Source organism: Monodelphis domestica, chromosome 8 (genome assembly GCF_027887165.1).
Source record: "Monodelphis domestica isolate mMonDom1 chromosome 8, mMonDom1.pri, whole genome shotgun sequence".
Taxonomy (NCBI): domain Eukaryota; kingdom Metazoa; phylum Chordata; class Mammalia; order Didelphimorphia; family Didelphidae; genus Monodelphis; species Monodelphis domestica.
Window position 1 is genome coordinate 198523185 of NC_077234.1, and position 18791 is coordinate 198541975.

Below are 18791 nucleotides of genomic sequence, written 5' to 3' on the forward strand. Positions count from 1 at the left end.
TGTTTGCTAGAAACTGCTTTTGAATCCATCTGGCCCTGGAGATTTTTCCTTAGGTAGTTCCTTAATGGCTTGTTCAATTTCTTTTTCTGAAGTGGGATTGTTTAAGTATTTAATTTCCTCTTTTCTTAATCTAGGCAATTTGTATTTTTGTAAATATTCACCCATTTCACTGAGACTGTCATATTTATTGCCATGTAATTGGGAAAAATAGTTCTTCATAATTACCTTATTTTCCTTTTCATACCTTATTTTCATTCATTAGAGGTGAAGTTGCCCTTTTCATCTTTGATACTCTTAATTTGATTTTCTTTCCTTTTTTATTAGATTAACCAGTACTTTATTTGGTTTTTCAAAGTATCAGCTCCTAGTTTTATTTATTAATTCAATAGTTCTTTTACATTAAATTTTATTAATTTCCCCATTGGTTTTTAGGACTTCTAATTTAGTTTTTATCTGGGTATTTTTTAATTTGTTCTCTTTCTAGTTTTGACTGTATGCCCAGTTCATTGAACTCTTCCCTCTCTGATTTGTTGCTATATGCACTCAGGGATATAAATCTCCACCCCAGTACTGCTTTGGCTGCATGCCATAGATTTTGATATATTATATCCCAATTGTCATTCTCTTCAATGAAATCATTAATTGTTTCTGTAATTTGTTCCTTAACCATCCCAATTTGGAGATTCATTATTTAATTTCTAATTAATGTTTGATTTGGCTCTCCATGTACCCTTACTAACAAAACTCTTTATTGCATTATAATCTGAAAAAGTTGCATTCATTATTTCTGCTTTTTTTTTGCATTTGTTTGTAATGTTTTTATGCCCCAGTTACTTGGTCAATCTTTGTGAATATACTATGTGCTGCTGAAAAGAAGGTGTATTCCTTTTTGTCCCTATTTATTTTTCTCCATATATCCATTAACTCTTAATTTTTCCAAGATTTCATTCACATCTCTTACCTCTTTCTCATTTATTTTTTGGTTTCATTTTTCTAGATCTGATAGAGGAAGGTTCAAGTCTCCCACTAATATAGTTTTACTATCTATTTCCTACGTAAGCTCCAATTGTTTCTCCTTTAAAAATCTGGATGCTATACCATTTTTTGCATACATGTTGAGTACTGCTATTTCTTCATCATCTATACAGCCTTTTTATCAGGATGGAATTACCTTCCCTATCTTTTTTTTTTAAACCCTTACCTTACAACTTGGAGTCAAAACTATGTATTGGCTCCAAGGCAGAAGAGTGGTAAGGACTAGGCAATGGGGGTTAAGTGACTTGCCCAGGGTCACACAGCTGGGAAATGTCTGAGGCCAGATTTGAAACTAAACTGTCTCTAGAACTGACTCTCAATCCACTTAGCCACCCAGCTGCCCCCCCCATCTTTTTTAGTCTGATCTATTTTTACTTTTCCTTTGTCAGATATCATGATTACAACTCCTTTTTTTCTCAGTTGATGCCCAATCAGTTTTGCTCTAGCCTCTTACATTTTCCCTGCATGTGTCTGCCTGCCTCATGTGTGTTTCTTATAGACAACATATGGTAGAATTTTGCTTTCTAATCCACTCTGCTAACCACTTCTGTTTTATGGGTGAGTTAATCTCATTCACATTGAGTTTAGATTACCACCTGTGTATTCTCCATCATTTTGATTTCCTCTTTTAGTCCTGCCCTTTTTTCTTTAACTATTCCCTTCTAAACCAGTGTTTTGTTTTTAATCAGCCCCCCTAGTTCCCATCCTTATTTTACTTTCCTTCCCACCCCCTCCCTTCTTATTCTCTAATTTTTCTTTAAGTTCTATTAAACTCCACCCCCCTCCCTCTTGCATGTTCCCTCTCAACTTTCATGTAACTTAAGATAGAATTCTATACCCCAGTAGATCTGGCTGTTCTTCCCTCTCAGAAGTGATTCTACTGAGAGTAAGGTTTAAATATTATTTATTACCACTCTCTTCTTCTCCTTATGATATTATTCTTTCCCCTTCTGCCACGAGTCTTTTTATGTGGTATAATTTATCTTATTTTTCTTCTTCCTTCAAGTTTTTCTTGGTGCCATTTTCTATCCCCCCCCCCTTTTTTACGTATCATCTTAAACTACTTAGTACTGCAACCTCAGCCTATGAATAATTCTTCTGTCTACTATGAGACTGAAAACAATTTTTTGACATTTACAAATATCATTTTTCCATATAGGAATATAAACAATGTGACCTTACTGAAGCTGATAAAATTTTTTCCCTCTTCCTTGTTTACTTTTTCATGTTTCTCTTAAATTTTGTATTTGGACATCAGATTTTCCATTTACTTCTGGTCTTTTCTTTAGGAGTGTTTGGAAATTTTTTATTTTGTTAAAGCCCATACTTTCCCCTGAAAGTATGTAATCAGTTTTGATGGGTAGATGATTCTTGGTTGTAGACCCAATTCTTTTTCCATCCTGAATACCATATTCCAAGCCTAGTGGTCCTTTATGTTGAGACTGATATCCTGTGTAATACTGACTGGTGCTCCTTGCTATCTGAATTGTTTCTTTCTGGCTGCCTGCAACATTTTCTTCCTGTCCTAGAAACTCTTGAATTTGGAAATTACATTTCTGGGGCTTGTCTTTTGAGGATTTAATGTAGGGGCTGATTTATGGACTCTTTCAATGTATTTTGCCTTCTTTTTCAAAAATATCAGGGCAGTTTTCTTGGATAATTTCTTCAAATATGATGTCAAGTCTTATTTTTTTCCAGGCTTTCAGGCAAACTAATGATTCTCAAATTGTCTCTTCTAGATCTGTTTTCTAAGGCATTTGTTTTTCCAAAGAGATATTTCTTGTTTCCTTATACTTTGTCATCCTTTTGACTTTGCTTTATTAATTCTTGCTGTCTTGTGAGATCATTAGCTTCTATTTGTCCAAAGACCGATTTTCAGCTATGATAATTTGGTTTTCCTTTTCAGTTTCATCTATACTGCTTTTAATGGCTTCTAGCAGGTCAATTCTAGTCTCCAATTTGTTTATCATTTCATTTTACTTCTGGGCTTCTTTTTCCAAGTGGGAAATTTTGTCTTTTAAACTTTTTTTATTTACTTTTTTCCACCACTTTTCTTCTTTTATCTTTCTTACTTGGTTATTGAGCTCCTTTTTGAGTTCCTCAAGAGCTTGTGACCAATTTCCATTTTTTTCTTTTGGAAAGTTTGGATATGTTTGATTGTCACTCCGTTGTTGCTTCTGTGTTTTTCTATTTATCCCCATAGAAATTATCCAGGATCAAAAGCTTTTTCTGCTGCAGCTTGTTTCTTTTGGTAGTTATGGATTGTGGTTCCTGCATGTTGGTGGCCATTGCATTTACTGTCTTATTCTCTATTATCTTTCCTTCCCAGCCAAAAGTCTGAGTGAGGAAGACAGGCAGTTCTTTGTGTAGTGAGCTTTAAAGTGTTTTGCCCTGATGCTGTTTTTCCAGTCTCATCTGTTGTGGCCAGACCACTTCTGCCCTTTCTCTGGACCCAGGCTCCGCACTCTTCAACCTAGTTTCCCAAGTCTCACTGCCATGGCCTTGCATTGCCCTTTGGGCTAGTCTGTCGTGTGCTCAGGCAGCCCCTGAGAATTTCGAGATTGCCCTGGCCCTTGCTCTGACCCTAGCATGGTTGTTGGTGGTGGTGGTCCCACTTTAGTAGATGTAATTTTACCCCCTCATAGAAATGCCTAAACACCACCTACCTTTAAGGTTACATCCTGTGGCAGAGTCCCTTTATTTGTCTGATTTTGATTTTTCTCCTTTTGAGATATTTTGTAGTGATCGATATGAAGAGAATGCAACAGTTCCTGCTCATCTACAGCTACCTTAGCTCCACCTCCCCAACACTATTTACTTGTTCCTTTCCTTATTGTGTTCATCTTTTTTACCCAGTTCTGTTCTTCTGGTTGGCCTCTGACCTTTAGGTTGTCTGTGATCTTTCTGTCTTTGAGATCAGGATGTTTAGCTTTGGAAGTAGGAAGATTTTCTCTTACTGTTGTTGACTTTTCTTCTAGATTGACCTTCCCTTCTGTGGATTTCCATTCCAAATCTCTTGTTCTCTCTTTTGTTGCCCTGATAGATTCTAGTTTCCTGTTCTCTTAGACCCAAAGTTCTAACAGTCTAACACAGGAAAACAATATACAAAAGAGGGATGAAAAGAGTTCTGTGTGGAGAGAAGGTGCCTATATCAGGGACCTGGTGGAGAAATCATTCAGAGAACATGAGAAAAAGTAGATCCATTTGAGAAATAAGATGCTTGAGAGTTCCTTTCTTCATGAAAAAATGTTTGGAGTTCATTACCTCACCCTGTGGTGGTGCTGGATGAATGTGGGAGCTCTGAGAAGAAAAGAGGTTTGAAGTAGCATCTGCTGAGTGTGAGTCAAGAAATAAACCAAAGATCAGTTATCATTCCCTAACAGATCTGCCTTTCTTTGCTGATAACCCACACGGTGAATACTAAGCAGTGAAGAAGAATAACTCGGTAGATTTTAGAGGAAAGGAAAGATTTATAAATTCTTGGGAATCTGAAAAAGCATTAGAGAGAGCCAGAAATTCCTCAAATTGTTCATAAATCAAATCCTAGATAAAGGAAGTGAAATGGACAACCATCTCATTCCAGACACATTGGCCAGAGACATGTTGTACATGGAGCAGGTAGGATAGGAAGTGGTCCCTCCACATTATCAAGTTATATTCAGATCAGGCCAGCTTCTGCATATGGACCATCAGCAGGCCTCTTTCACTCATTTTTTTTAACTCTTCTTTTAATTTTCTTGAGTTCTTACATACAAGATCCAATCTTGTATGATTGGATCATTTCTTTCTCATAAAGTGCCATCTTTTTTGTGTGTATGTGAATTAGCTCAAACAAAACACAAATTGATTAAATATTGTTTTCTTGTTGAATAAAGAAACTCTCCCTTCTCCATCATTCTTATTTTTGTGCCATAAAGTATAATTAAGGAATATATGCTATATACAAATGAAAGCAATCATAAAGCAAAGGTTTGACTGTTACCCATCCAACCCAGACGAACCTCAAGCCCTGAATGTGACAACAAACAAGTCTCCTTCACTTGGCTGGAAAGCATCCCAGATCACAATCTAGATTGTAATGAACATCTCTTTAGGACCCTCCTCATGTTTTCATCTAGATAAGACTTGGTTTCTGTCATACAGAAAACAAACTAGATGTTTTCTTTAGCTTTGCTCTCTTTTAAGGAATCCTGCTGAACTCTCTTCCCTCCAAAACACACCACACTGAACAAATTCTCACACTCTTCACAGATTTTGCTTGAGAACCTATCACTTGTAAGTTCAGGGAAGGAAGAACTTTCACCTCAACCTCCCTCTCTTCTCTTCCATGGATCCAGGCACCTCTCAACTAGAACACAGGCTTTCTCCATGATTTCATAGGGAGTTGCATTCCATGATTTTATAATTGAAAATAGATCTGGAGAATTATTACCCGATTAATGAGCATTTATTAGTAAAGAGAGTTTGACAGAGGCAGAGAGAGAGGTCTCAGCCTTTTAGATCTCATTCCCCATTCAGCTAGCTCGGGCTTGGCTTACCAGAGATGAAGAGATCAGGAAAGCTCAGAAACCTCTAGCTCAGAGAGCCAGTCAGTTCCAGAGGGGAAGTACAAAAGGCCCCTCCTCTTCCCTCTCTTGCCTTTTCCATTCCCCTGACTTCTCCTTCCATGATTAGCTGTGCTGGTTCTGGCCCATTGATGCTCCGGACACTCACCCTGACACGGGCTGCACAAGACACAGTAGCAGGGCATCAGACATGTGACTCTGTGTCACCTACATCCCACTGCTGGCTGGGCCATTTGGGATCCAAGCTGGAAGGGACGTCCCCTACATGTGTTCCTTCACACACTAGATAGAAACTCCTCAGCATAGCTCTGGAGGGTCATGAAGCTGCTTTGCTCAAACCTCCATTGGGCTCTCAAAGACTCATCTTCTAGTGCTGACTCTGACACTGACAAAGGGTGGGACCTTTGGGCCCCTCCATCTCTGTGTGTCAGTTTCCTCCTGTAATTGACCAGAGGTGGGCTCTTCATTGTGATGTGGCTTTCAGCCCTCTGTCTTCTGACTTGGGCTGCTCTAGGAGGTGGTGACATTCAAGGATGTGGCTGTGGACTTCACCCGGGAGGAGTGGCGCCTCTTGTCCCCTCCCCAGAAGGAGCTGTACAAGGAGGTAATGCTGGAGAATGCCCGGAGCCTGCTTTCTGTGGGTAAGGAGCCCTCTCCCTGCTGCCTGCATCCAAGGGGATATCACCCTCATCAGCAGGCAGGGTTGGGAGCAGTTTTCAGTCATGAGGAAGGGACAAGGGCTAGACTGCTGAATCCCAGACCCAAGGCCCTCCTGCTGCCTAGTTCCCCTGTAAAAGGACTTTACATTGGATAATGGGATCTTGGGGGCTCCCTTTGGTACTCCTGCAGTCCAGGACCAAATGCATGTTGGAGAATCACAGACATGGAAATAATCTCTGAGCTGATTCCATCTTGCCTCTCCCTGGCCCAGAATTGTATCTCCCAAACACATCTGGGAAAACTGTTCAGGTGGGTTTTCCTTCCATTCTCTGCCTCTAGGATGGATCTCCTATTGGGGTTATATTTCTCTTTAACCATTATCACAGCTCCTCAGTGTCCCCAGCAGAGCAGGATTGTCCTGATTCTTCCTCATATTTTCCTAATCCTCCAGTAGAACCTATCAAACAGTAATGGAAAGAATGAAGTGTCTATAATGATCTGCTCTTGGCCAGGTCCTCTGCCGAGGGTTTTCTCTTTAATATTATGTCTCTTCCTCACCTTCATCTTCCTAATTCAATGATACAATTATCCCCATTTTACAGATGAGGAAATAGAGATTTGAGTTAGTGGTTGTTCTGAGGCACCCACATAGTTGTCTGTGGCCAGATTTAAACTGAGCCTTTCCTTCCTCTCAGTTCAGGTCTCTGACTGCTCCCCTTCTAGCTGCCTTTCATTTCCAGATAGCAGAAAAGTATGGCCTGAGACCAGCCTTCTCTGAAGAAAATGCCCCAAAACCAAATGTTCTGCTTCTAGATTGATTCCCCACCATTCTCCCATCTCTTCTCCCTATACTAAATTCTGGGGAGACTCTCCTCCAGGAGGCCATAGAAGCCTCCTACAGCCACTGCTTGCACTGCTATGTCATTGTCAGGATGAATGCACTGGCTGAGACAGCATTGGGTCCAACAGGGATTGTTGAGTTCCCCAGAGGCAGAGTCTCTCCAAGAGAGCAGTCCACAAGATGGAGGAGCTGGCAGGGCAGGGGGACAAAAGCTGATTCCTTGAGGTCCCTGTGTCTAGAGCTTCAGATTGACTCAGAAAAATGACCCTTGGACCCAGTTTGGGAGTTTAGGCATTTCTGCCAGAATGGACCAGAACAGGATGGGGAGGGGTGCTGTTGCTCAGTCCAGTTCCCCTAGCATGGTAACAGGCACATCCTACCCTGGGTTTCTGCATCATAGACAATGGGGAGTCAGAGCAGACTCCTGTGGGAATCCCACAGAGATATTCTATAAGTGGAATCTCTGGACTCCCCCACCTTTCCCCAAAGAGAACTCGGTAATGAACTTCTCTCCATCCTACTTCCTGACTGATTTCCCATGCCCAGGGCTTCCAGCTCCCCCAGAAGATGTGATCTCTTATTTGGAGCAGAGGGAAGCCCCATGGATGCTGAAGCAGGAAGGCTTGAGGAGCTGTTGCCCAGGTGAGTGAGGTAAAAAGAGGTTTTGGAGAGCTACAGTGACCAGAAGCTTCTGTGAGCTGTGTTGGAGCCAGGTCTTGATTTGAGAACAGGATGACTTGTCTTGGAATCCTTTTTCAAAGGTTTTAGCAAGGGCTTCCTGGGCAAGTCAATGAACTCCTGAACCTCAGTTGACCAATCTCCAAGATAAAGCTGTTGGACTCCATTTTCTATCAGCTCTCTTCAGGGGATTGGTCTGTGACTTTAAAAGGTTAGTGTTTGGGATTGAAGAGCCATGGAAGTCTCCTGCAACCAGAAGGGCTAAGCTTATCCCCTCTGAGCTCTTTAGTATCTAGAAACATGTATGAGTATTTGCTTTGTGCCAGGTCCTGTGCCAATTTATAGGAGACATAAAGGGCTGCAGTGGACATCCCTTGCCCTCATGGAACTCACCCTCTGCTGGACCAGACAGCATGCTGACAGTTTTGTAGAAACCCTCTAGATCCTACCTCCAGGGCAGGTAATCAAGATAGGGAAAGCTCTGAAGTGAAGGACTTAGAGAGATCTAATGTAGGGAGGTGACAATCAATGAAAAGCAATGAAAGAAGGAAATAACCAAAATTAAGATAAAAATAAATGTCACTCTTTGCATGGGGCATAATAATGTGTCACACACTATAAATATTATCTCATGTGATCCTCATAGGGGCCCCAGGAGTTCCTTGATACAATTATGTGCATGTTATCAAATTGAGGAGACTGAGATAGCCAGAGCTCCTGTGAATTGCCCAAGGTTAAAAGTCCTAGCAAGTTTCTGAGGTAGAATTAGAATGCACCACCACACCTGTATAAGGATTTTTAAGAAGAATATAATGAAAAGTCTGGATTATATGTAAGGTGGGAAATAGGAAAAAATTGTACAAGTTCTCTTGCTGAGGGATGAAAAATGTTTCCTTACTTTTAGCTCTCTAACCAGTGAAAAATTAAAATCTCAATAATAAAAATATATTTTAAGGGATTTATTAAATGATCATTAAAAATCAAGGAATAAAGATGATACAAAATAAAAACCATGTGCCCATAGTTGGTTAGCAATTTTTGGCCATCCCCACTCACCACCATCACTGCTGATTTTACATCAGCGAGAAGGAGGCCTAATGCCCAGTCCCTTTATCCTGTGTCTATAGGAAGTATGTAATGACAGGAAGTCAGTGGGCTCTTGGGATTTGTAGTTCTTTTTTATGGTAACCGATTTTCAATTATACATTCCACTTGAGAGCCAAGGAAGACTAGTCTCTCCAGTCAGTCTTGTAAACATAACAACTTTGAAATTACAATAATTTGAGGATAAGGGGAAAGAGACCAAAACCAATGATTGCTAGGTACATTGACTAAAAGCCAGTTAGGGGGCAGTCCCCTTCAGCATAAGAGTATACATAGAAAACAAATGCATTCAACCCCACACAGTTCAAATCATCACATCCCAAAGTTCACTCTGGATCTTCTGGTGCATCATGTGGTCTGTGGAGGCATCTTCATGATGCCTTCTCCAAAGAATTCATTTTCTGGATTCGGAGAGGTAGCATATTTCTTAACCTAAAATTACTCTCAAAAGGAAATTAAACTTTTCAATTTAAAATTATACATTCCCTCCTGAAGAGGGTGTTGAAAAACACAGGGATAACTTAGAAATGCATGGCTGAGTTATGAGATGTATGAATCAATTGGCAAAGAGAAATCAAGAACATCAAAACAATCCAAATAAAAGAGAAAAGATAATTTCTGGATGAAATATGGACTATCAAAGTCTTATGTGTAAAAATTCTAAGTAAAAAAATAAATAAATCCATAACAGGTCCTTGAATCAGGGCCCAATTAAAGGGATTTAAGCAATTATGCATTTACCCAGTCAGTTGCCAGGATTATAGAAAGTTTACCACACCATGAAAGACAGAATAGGGGCTACATTGTAGGAGCCATGTAGGAGCCAAATTTGAGATACTTGGTAGAATGTGGGACAAGGAAGATCTGCTTTTAACACATGTTAAAACAGCTGCAACCTTGAACCCCAAGCAAGTTCAAGTCCTCTCATCTTGGCCCAAAAGTTTCATCAAACCCATCAGGATTGGTTGGTGTCTTTGACCTTGCACTTGATTGGCACTATGCAGTTTAGCTTTGTGTTTCTTTGGCACTGAGCAATGGCTCTTTTTCTATTCATTTGTCCTGGAATCAGAATCATTAAGCAAAGTCCCATATTTTTTTTGAACAATCAATGGCATCATTTTGTAGTCTAAAGCTTTTGGGGTATGCATTGACATAGCAAATATATTTTAAGCTTATATTACTGCAAAATCAAAAAAAGTTAAAGAAAATCTTCTCAATACTAGTGACGTGCTTCAAATACAAAAAGGAGAGAAAAAATAAAACTGAAATAGTGTATTCCACATGTAAGCAAAAACAATAATAAAAGAGTTTTAAAATTCAAAAATATATAACTTATAATCATTGACAGACTGTGTCAGCTAAGGAAATGTAAAGTACAAAGTAGAAAAAAATGAGACCCATTTCCTTTTCAACTTAACCACTGTGTGAATTCTAATGATTTTTTAGAAAAATATAGTAATACAATAGATAATGCACATTCAAAGAAGTACCAAAGTCCCCAAAATTCACAATAGCCCAGTTAATTACAATAGCAAACAAACCCACTATCATATTTCATATATGTTGCTGTATGTAAAAAAAAACCTATGAACTGATAGAAATTTGTCAGACAATTTTTACAGACATAGAAAATCAACCTTGGCAAATATATTTTTTAAACAAAGTAAAACTTATTTGGGTCTAGAACATCACCAGGAAATCTAGATTGTTCTGGTAGAAGTAAATTAAACTGAAGAATTTTAGAGGAGCTTTTTTTTGGCTTCCTGCTTCATAGAAACACCTTGGTAGGAACATTTCTTCGTTTCTCTACCTTTAATACAACATTCTTTAAAATATAAATATTAAAAAAAACTCATCCATTCAGAAACCACTAGTTAATTAAAATTATTTCTGAAGACCCCTTAGAACCACCATTAAATTCTTAGTTTATTAAATTCTCTAAAGGTTCTTTGCCAGGTTGAGTCCATCATCTATGTGACAATTAAAAAAAAAATGAAAAATGGGGGGGGGGAACTGTTTATGGGCTTTTACAATATTTTGTTCAGTAGCCATAGGGGTAACAGAATATATCTAATAGTTAAAACACAGTAGATTAAAATGATACGATGTAACAGAACAGTATTAAATACATTAATATATGAACTTACAATAAGAAAATTAAATCTTAAACAAAACAATCAGCAAAATACTACAGAATACAGAGGCTTTTATAAAACATTGGAATCTGAAAAGACTCAAAAATTTCACCTCCAGTCTCTTTAAAGTTCCTTTTTTTTAATCCGTTGAGATTTTTGTCAGTACTGTGGTATCTCCCATAGTAAGGGAGAACATGGGTTTGAGGAATCCCAAACTGTTTGTATCTTAGAGACTGGGCAGGTCCAAATGACAAAGGGTTGGAAGGGAGACAAATTTTTCCCCTGAATCTCAGGCAAGATAAGTAAAAGGATCAGCGCGGTCATGAAAAAAACATCCTAAAACTGGAAGCTGTTTGAAATAGGTAATGCACTTCTCTTTCATAGAATATGCCATGCTTGTAATCAACTTCCTGTTTGGAAGAGTCTCTTCCTTCTCGTCCCTCCCCTCCAGGTTCCCTTCCAAGTGGCTAATTGTTGCCTAAGGAAAGAACACCCCAGTTTTTACCAGTTGGTATGTAATCCCGAAGACACAGTGGCAGCTACCAGCAGTCTGGAACCTGGGGTTGGGCCTGGGGTTGGATGAGCAATCTGGATCAGAGGCTGGAGATCAGGAGCAGAGTTGCTGGGGGCCCAATGAGCGATTGGGTCAGGGGCTGGAGGAAGTGTTATCAGCAATGCCAGTCAGCAGCGAGGAGAAATGAGGAACAAAGGACTCAAGCAGTTGAGTGAGAGAAGTGGCTTATCTCTTCCTTGATAAGAGTCCCCCAGCTAAAAATAGCTAGTCAGAAGGGAGATCAAGCAACTAGGCAAAAGTAGGAAAAGAAAAACACAGCACTCCAAAGAGTTGGGGTTTGTGGGTGGCAGGAGAAACGTGGCTTAAAATGATTATCTAGGCTATCTTAAAGATGAGAGAGTTTCTCATCCCTTTTGGTAGGCAACTGTAAAATTAAAATCTCAATAATAAAAAATATATTTTAAGGGATTTACTAAATGATCATTAGAAATCAAGGAATAAAGAGGATACAAAATAAAAACCATGTGCCCATGGCTGATTACCCATTTTTAGCCTTCCCCACTCACCACCATCACTGCTGATTCTACATCAGAGAGAAGGAGCCTCAGTGCCCACTCCCTTTATCCTCTGCCTACAGGAAGTATGTAATGACAGGAAGTCAGTGGGCTCTTGGAATATGTAGTTCTTTTTTAGGATAACAGATTTTCAGTTATATGCCAGTGAAGTAAATAAATTGCTACCTACCTTGCAAAAGGTTTTTTCATTGACTCATAACAAGAAGTATATTAAATGATGAATGTGGTTGGAGATCAATATATCGCATTGTTTTGTTTTTTGTTGTTTTTTTTAAAACAAAATTTATCTAGAAATCCACTTCATAAGGGTGGAATTTCATTTTTTCTATTCCTGGGAAATTGTCTCCATTCTCACTGAAACTACTGAATGACTAGCCCAAGTTACCAAACAATTCTTTTAAGAAACCCCAAGATAGAAGAATGATGACATAAATATAGGTAAGTTCAAATTGGGAAACAACCACCACATTTCAGTGAGTGGCCAATGAAAGGCTGTTTTGTAGAAAGATTGTGGTCAATGATGGTTTCATAACAGCCTCTACTCTGCATGCCTAGTGACTAAGGTTTGCAAAGACTCTGCTATCTCTGCTGCAAGTATGCAAATCCAGATAACATCTTGATCTCATGATTACAAATTTGATGAGATGCAATTACAGGGTAACCCAGGAATGGGACAACTTCTCATGTGTAGTGATAGCAATGAGAGCCTGTGCATGCCCTTGAACATGAATGACCAACCTTCCTGGAAGAAAATAATTTGATGTCAAGTTGAGAAACTAAAAATATGTTACACTTAGTATTAATCAGAGTTTGAGGGTGTCATTGAATGTACCCCCAAAGCATCATATTCTTTGTTATGGTTTTTTAGAATCACTGCAGGGGAGGAAAAAAACCTTCATTTATGTTTGGAATTCTTTGCCAAAAGGAAAAATACTGAAACAAAATTGGTTGCCTTTATTGTTTCAAGTGTCAGTAACAAATTTTTAGCTCAAGTTTGTTGGAGCACTATTTCAAATCTCTAAAGGGTTTATAAACCAATAAATAGGAAGGACATAAAAGAACTAAGATGGAAGCTTGCTGCTCATTTTATTTTTTAAAATGATAGACTCACATTTAATGTCTGAGACCTGTTTTTAAACATGGGCAATGCCATATCTTTGTTTCACTAGTATTTAGGAGAAGGACTTCATGGTAGTGAAATCAGACTTTCTAAAAAAAAACAAAAAACGGCAATAGCTACCATAAACATGTAGGGAACAACAAAATCTTTTATGCCTTAGATAAATGTGAAAAAAAAATAAGTGAAACAAATCATGAAGAAATTTAGATAAGGATTTCAAATAAACTAGATCATGAAATTATTGGAATATTTAGTATATATGAACCCTATGTTATCATAAGTATGAAGATAGGATTGGTTATGTACACAATGAAAATGAAAGCAAAAAGGAATGATTGAAACTGCAGTGTCTAGTACTGTGGAGACAGTATACACAGTCACAAGATTTGTTTTCAGCTGCAGGATTTGGGTCAAGTCACTTGACTACCATTCTGAGGTCATAGGTCTGAAATAGGAATGTAATAATGCTAGGCTGGCAAAAATCACAGGTTTGTTTTGAAGAGCCAGTGTGATCATATGGGAGGATTTTTGTTAATTAAATATTCTTTATCTTTGAGGTGATGGCATTTTCAAAGGATATATTGTGCCCATTTAAGTTAGACGACTTCTTCTTGCCTGAGGAAATAGGCTATAAAGCAGTTTATATTCTGACAGTGGAGGAAAGGCAATATGATTATAGGTGTATATGTGACAATGTATATGCATGTATATGTGACTATGCATGTGTTTTATCATTTCTTTTAGAAGATGAGATCAGACTTGATATGAAAGTGACTACAACAGAAGTGAGCTTTTCTGTGGACGAAACTGAGAAACAAAAATTCATGAGTGGTGGTCCAGATAACTTAGCTTGTAGAGAATTCTGTGTTGAATTTCAAAATGCATCCCTTCCTGAACATCAAAAAATGAAATCTGAGAAAACATCTCATGAATGTAATCAGTGTGGAAAGACTTTTATGCACAGGGCCAGTCTTGCTGGACATCAGAGAATCCACACTGGGAAAAAACTTTATGCATGCAAGCAATGTGGAAAGACATTCAGTCAGATGTTTAGTCTTACTGGACATCAGAGAATCCACACTGGGGAGAAACCTTATGACTGGAAGCAACGTGGAAAGACATTCAATCAGAACTCCAACCTTGGTTTACATCAGAGAATCCACACTGGGGAGAAACCTTATGAATGTAAGCAATGTGGAAAGACATCTAGTCGGAAATCTGATCTTACTGTACATCAAAGAATCCACACTGGGGAGAAACCTTATGAATGTAAGCAATGTGGAAAGACATTCAGTCGGAGCTCCCACCTTGCTGTACACCAGAGAATTCACACTGGGGAGAAACCTTATGAATGCAATCAGTGTAGAAAGACATTCATTTGCAGCTCTAATCTTGCTGCACATCAAAGAGTCCACACTGGGGAGAAACCTTTTGAGTGCAAGCAGTGCCAAAAGACATTTAGTCAGAATTCCAAACTTGCTTTACATCAGAGAATCCACACTGGTGAGAAACCTTATGAATGCAAGCAATGTGGAAAGACATTCAGGCAAAGGTGCGGTCTTGCTGTACATCAGAGAATCCACACTGGTGAGAAACCTTATGATTGTAAACAATGTGGAAGGACATTCAGTCAGAGCTCTAGTCTTGCTAACCATCAGAGAATTCACACTGGGCAGAAACCTTATGAATGCAAACAATGTGGAAAGACATTCAGTCTGAGCTCTAGCCTTGCTAACCATCAGAGAACCCACACTGGTGAGAAACCTTATGAATGCAAGCAATGTAGAAAGACATTCAATTGCAACTCCCACCTTGCTGCACATCAAAGAATCCACACTGGTGAGAAACCTTATGAATGCAAGCAATGTGGAAAGACATTCAGTTTCAGTTCCAATCTTGCTAACCATCAGAGAATCCACACTGGGGAGAAACCTTATGAATGTAAGCAATGTGGAAAGACATTCAGTCAGAGATATAATCTTGTTGTGCATCAGAGAATCCACACTGGGGAGAAACCTTATGAATGCAAGGAATGTGGAAAGACATTTAGCGATAGGTCCTGTGTTGCTGTACATCAGAGAGTCCACACTGGTGAGAAACCTTATGAATGCAAGCAATGTGGAAAGACATTCCGTCTGAACTCTAAACTTGCTGAACATCAGAGAATCCATACTGGTGAGAAACCTTATGAATGCAAGCAATGTGGAAAGACATTCAATTGCAGCTCCAATTTTCGTGTACATCAAAGAATCCATACAGCTGAGAAACCTTATGAATGCAAGTATTGTGGAAAAATATTCAGTTGGAGCTCTAGTCTTGCTGTACATCAAAGAATCCACGTGTAGGAAACTTAAATGAAGTTCATTTAAGACACCTTTCAAAAAGCTATCTTGCTAAACATCAGAGAATTCAAACTGGGAAGAAATCTTATAAATGCAAGCAATGTCGTAAAGCATTCATATGGAGCTCCACTCTTGTTCTACAAGAGAAAAGATGGATTCTCACATAGAACTCAACTTCCTGTAAAATTAGGTGGAAATGGGCATATGATTTCTATCTAAAGTGTGACACCATGAATAAATTAAGGGGCTATATCATAGTTCACCTTTTTTGATCAATTTGTTTATAATGGAGAAATTTGCTCACAAATTAGAGCTAGATAATATGGTATATAACACAGGTCATTTTTAGTATGTTAAACTCAAAGCTGTTTTTTACAAAGAAACCTAATACAATTAAGGTTAAGAGAGAGAAATAAGTTTTCATTTGGTTTAAAACAATGCCCAATTTAATCATTCTAATTTTAGTCTCAATTAAATCATCCCATGGCATCTAAATCTAAAGAAGTGTTAATTTCATAAGGGATCAGTTGCTCCATAGAAATAAATTTAAAACTAAAGTAATTGTTTTGCCAAAAAAAATCTTTATAAAGGAAAAACTAAATAACAAATGATGTTGTGAATTTAATATATAATAGAAAATTATTGACAGCCAAATTATTTCTATTCATTTGGATGCATTATCAAATATCTGACATAGAAAATCATGCATCAACTTGACACTTTGGCATGATGGGACAGAGACACCAGTGTAATTTAACTCATATAATTGTACTTATTTCTATAATTTCTAAACATATTACTTACATATCAAATTTAAGCTTTTTTTTCATTAAAGTCTGTGCTATCTATGCAAGTTGAAATATAATCATTCTGTTACGAAAACACATGTTAATTTAAGTTATGCTACATTACAATGTATTTTTTTCAGTCCCGTCCAATCTATCTTCGCAATTTTTAAATGGTACCCTACAGAATCTTCTTTCAAGAGATATTTGCTGTCAGCCCTTCAAATGATAGACACCTTTACTATCAGTCTGCTGTCCAGGCTTTGTTACAGTATTTCTTCTCATTAGGATGTTTTGAGTCTTTGATATAAAGGCGAAAAAGAGGCAGGTGTTGAAGAGATGGGCAAAATGGAGCATGAGCATGTTGGTGAGTTATAGAAATCTGCACAAATTTAGGGTTAGGTCCTGTGACAGAGGCTGGCATATAAGAAAAGTGCTAGGCTGAAGAGTGTGTGGATCTGATCACCTCAATGGTGGAGGGACCCCAGGAGGATAGAATCTTGAGGAGAAGCAGGAATTTCCTTCGGAAAAGGAGTTGGTCTCTCAGTCTGGAGAAGGTTGAATAAGACTTTCTCCTGAGGGTTACCCACTTTTTCCTGCTTGAGACTGGAAATCCTTCCCCCTAACACTTCCCAATTAAAGAGACTTAGAGTAGAGAAACCTGAAAAAAGGCATTTTTAATCTGTCAGAGTTTACTTCAACTCCTATTGTCCTGGATCTGAACTGTGGCCAAGGGGCCAAATACAGGGTCAATCAACCTGACTTCCTCTCAGGGTGCTTAGGCTGCCAAAGCCTGAGTTCCCCCCCAAAACTCGAGGAGAGAGGGAAAAGGTTTTAGATAGAGACAGGGACCTCCTATTTCCTTTCCCTGTCAGGTATTCCTTTGTATTACCCTGATTGAGTTAATTGGCATTAGTTATCTTTTCCCCCAAGCTGTGAATCAAGTGTGAGTAAACATATCAAAGGGAGAGACATCTTCCTAGGAAGAAACTGTCAAGATTAAAAAGATTAAAATTAATATCCAGTACTCCAAGTATTATATCTAATAATATTTATTAAATATTTATCTCAAAGTATAAGGAACTAAGGCTAGCAAAAAAAACAAAGCTGCTCCTCCCTCCTCCACCATGGAACCAGAGCCCTACATGGGTGGAAAACTTAAAACTCCTCCTGTGTAAGGAGATGCAAAAACAGGAAAAGGAAAAGGAGATTGTGGGAAATGTAGTCTCTAGGGTTCAAGATTCTAAATCAATACAGACACAGAAACAGGAAAAGGAAAAGGAGATTGTGGGAAATGTAGTCTCTGGGTTCAAGATTCTAAATCAAGATCAGTCTCCCCAATGGATCATGAAAACATAACTAATATGACCATAAGATTCACACTAACTTATAACTTGAACTAGAGGTATATACAAATAGTACAATTTTTAAAGGGAAATTACTATAATTTGGGGACAAAAGGAAAATAAAAGGGAAAAGGAGCAAAACCAACAATAGGTGTATTGACATAAAGCCAATTAGGGGGCAGTCCCCTTTGGCATTAGAGGCTACGTTCAAAACAAAAGCCTTCAACCCCCCCCCCCCCCCAGTTCAAATTTGCCATATCTCAAAGTACACTCTGGATCTTCTGGTACAGTGTGTGGTCTCTGCAGGCATCTTCATAGTGCCGTCTAGATTCTGGGAGGTAGTCTCTTGTTCTAAATTTGGCTCAAATTCAAGTCAAAGTTCACAACAATAACATAGTCCCCCTGAGGAAAATAGCAATAATAATAATACACCAATCCCCTTTGGATGATACAGGGATGCATGCATCAAGTATCAAAAAATATCAAGGAATGAAAGAAATTAAAATTTAAAAATAACTTCTGAGTCAGATAAAAAATATAAAAATAAAACTTGAAAAAATTTCTGGGAATAAGGGGAAAAAATCACAACTTACAACAGATTCTTGTAGTGATCCATGTCCCGTAAGCATACAACAACAATTAGTCATTAATCCAGTTTATCAGTCTGGACTACAGGACATATCATGAGAGAAAATAGAAAAAGAGACTAGATCTTGAGACAAATGGGTAATAGAATTTCCTGGTTCAACCCTTTTCTTTGTTTTTTCAGGATAATGGAGCCAGAGCAATCAATGTTATATGCTTGATATAGAGTGTGGTAAAAGGAAGTCCTGCATTTAACACATTAAACAGCCACAGCCTCAAGTCTCACACATGATCAAGTCATTGTGCCTTTTATGCAGAATGTCATCAGTCTCTGAAGGATTGGTTTGGTTTCTTTCACCTTTTTCTTTGTGCTCATTTGGCACCTTGCAAGTCAAGTTCTGTGCTCCTTTATGGTCCCTTTTCCCTTGTATTAGACATGGTCATCGAGCAAAAGTCTCATAATAGTTAAATAACTTGTGGCAGCTTGCCATAGTTCAAAGCTTTTT

General features: G+C 38.4%; 1 pseudogene; it reads left to right on the forward strand.

Moving 5' to 3' along the window:
- LOC100017315 (zinc finger protein 850-like) overlaps positions 1-18791 on the forward strand; it is a 72617-nt pseudogene that overhangs the window by 11989 nt on the left and 41837 nt on the right.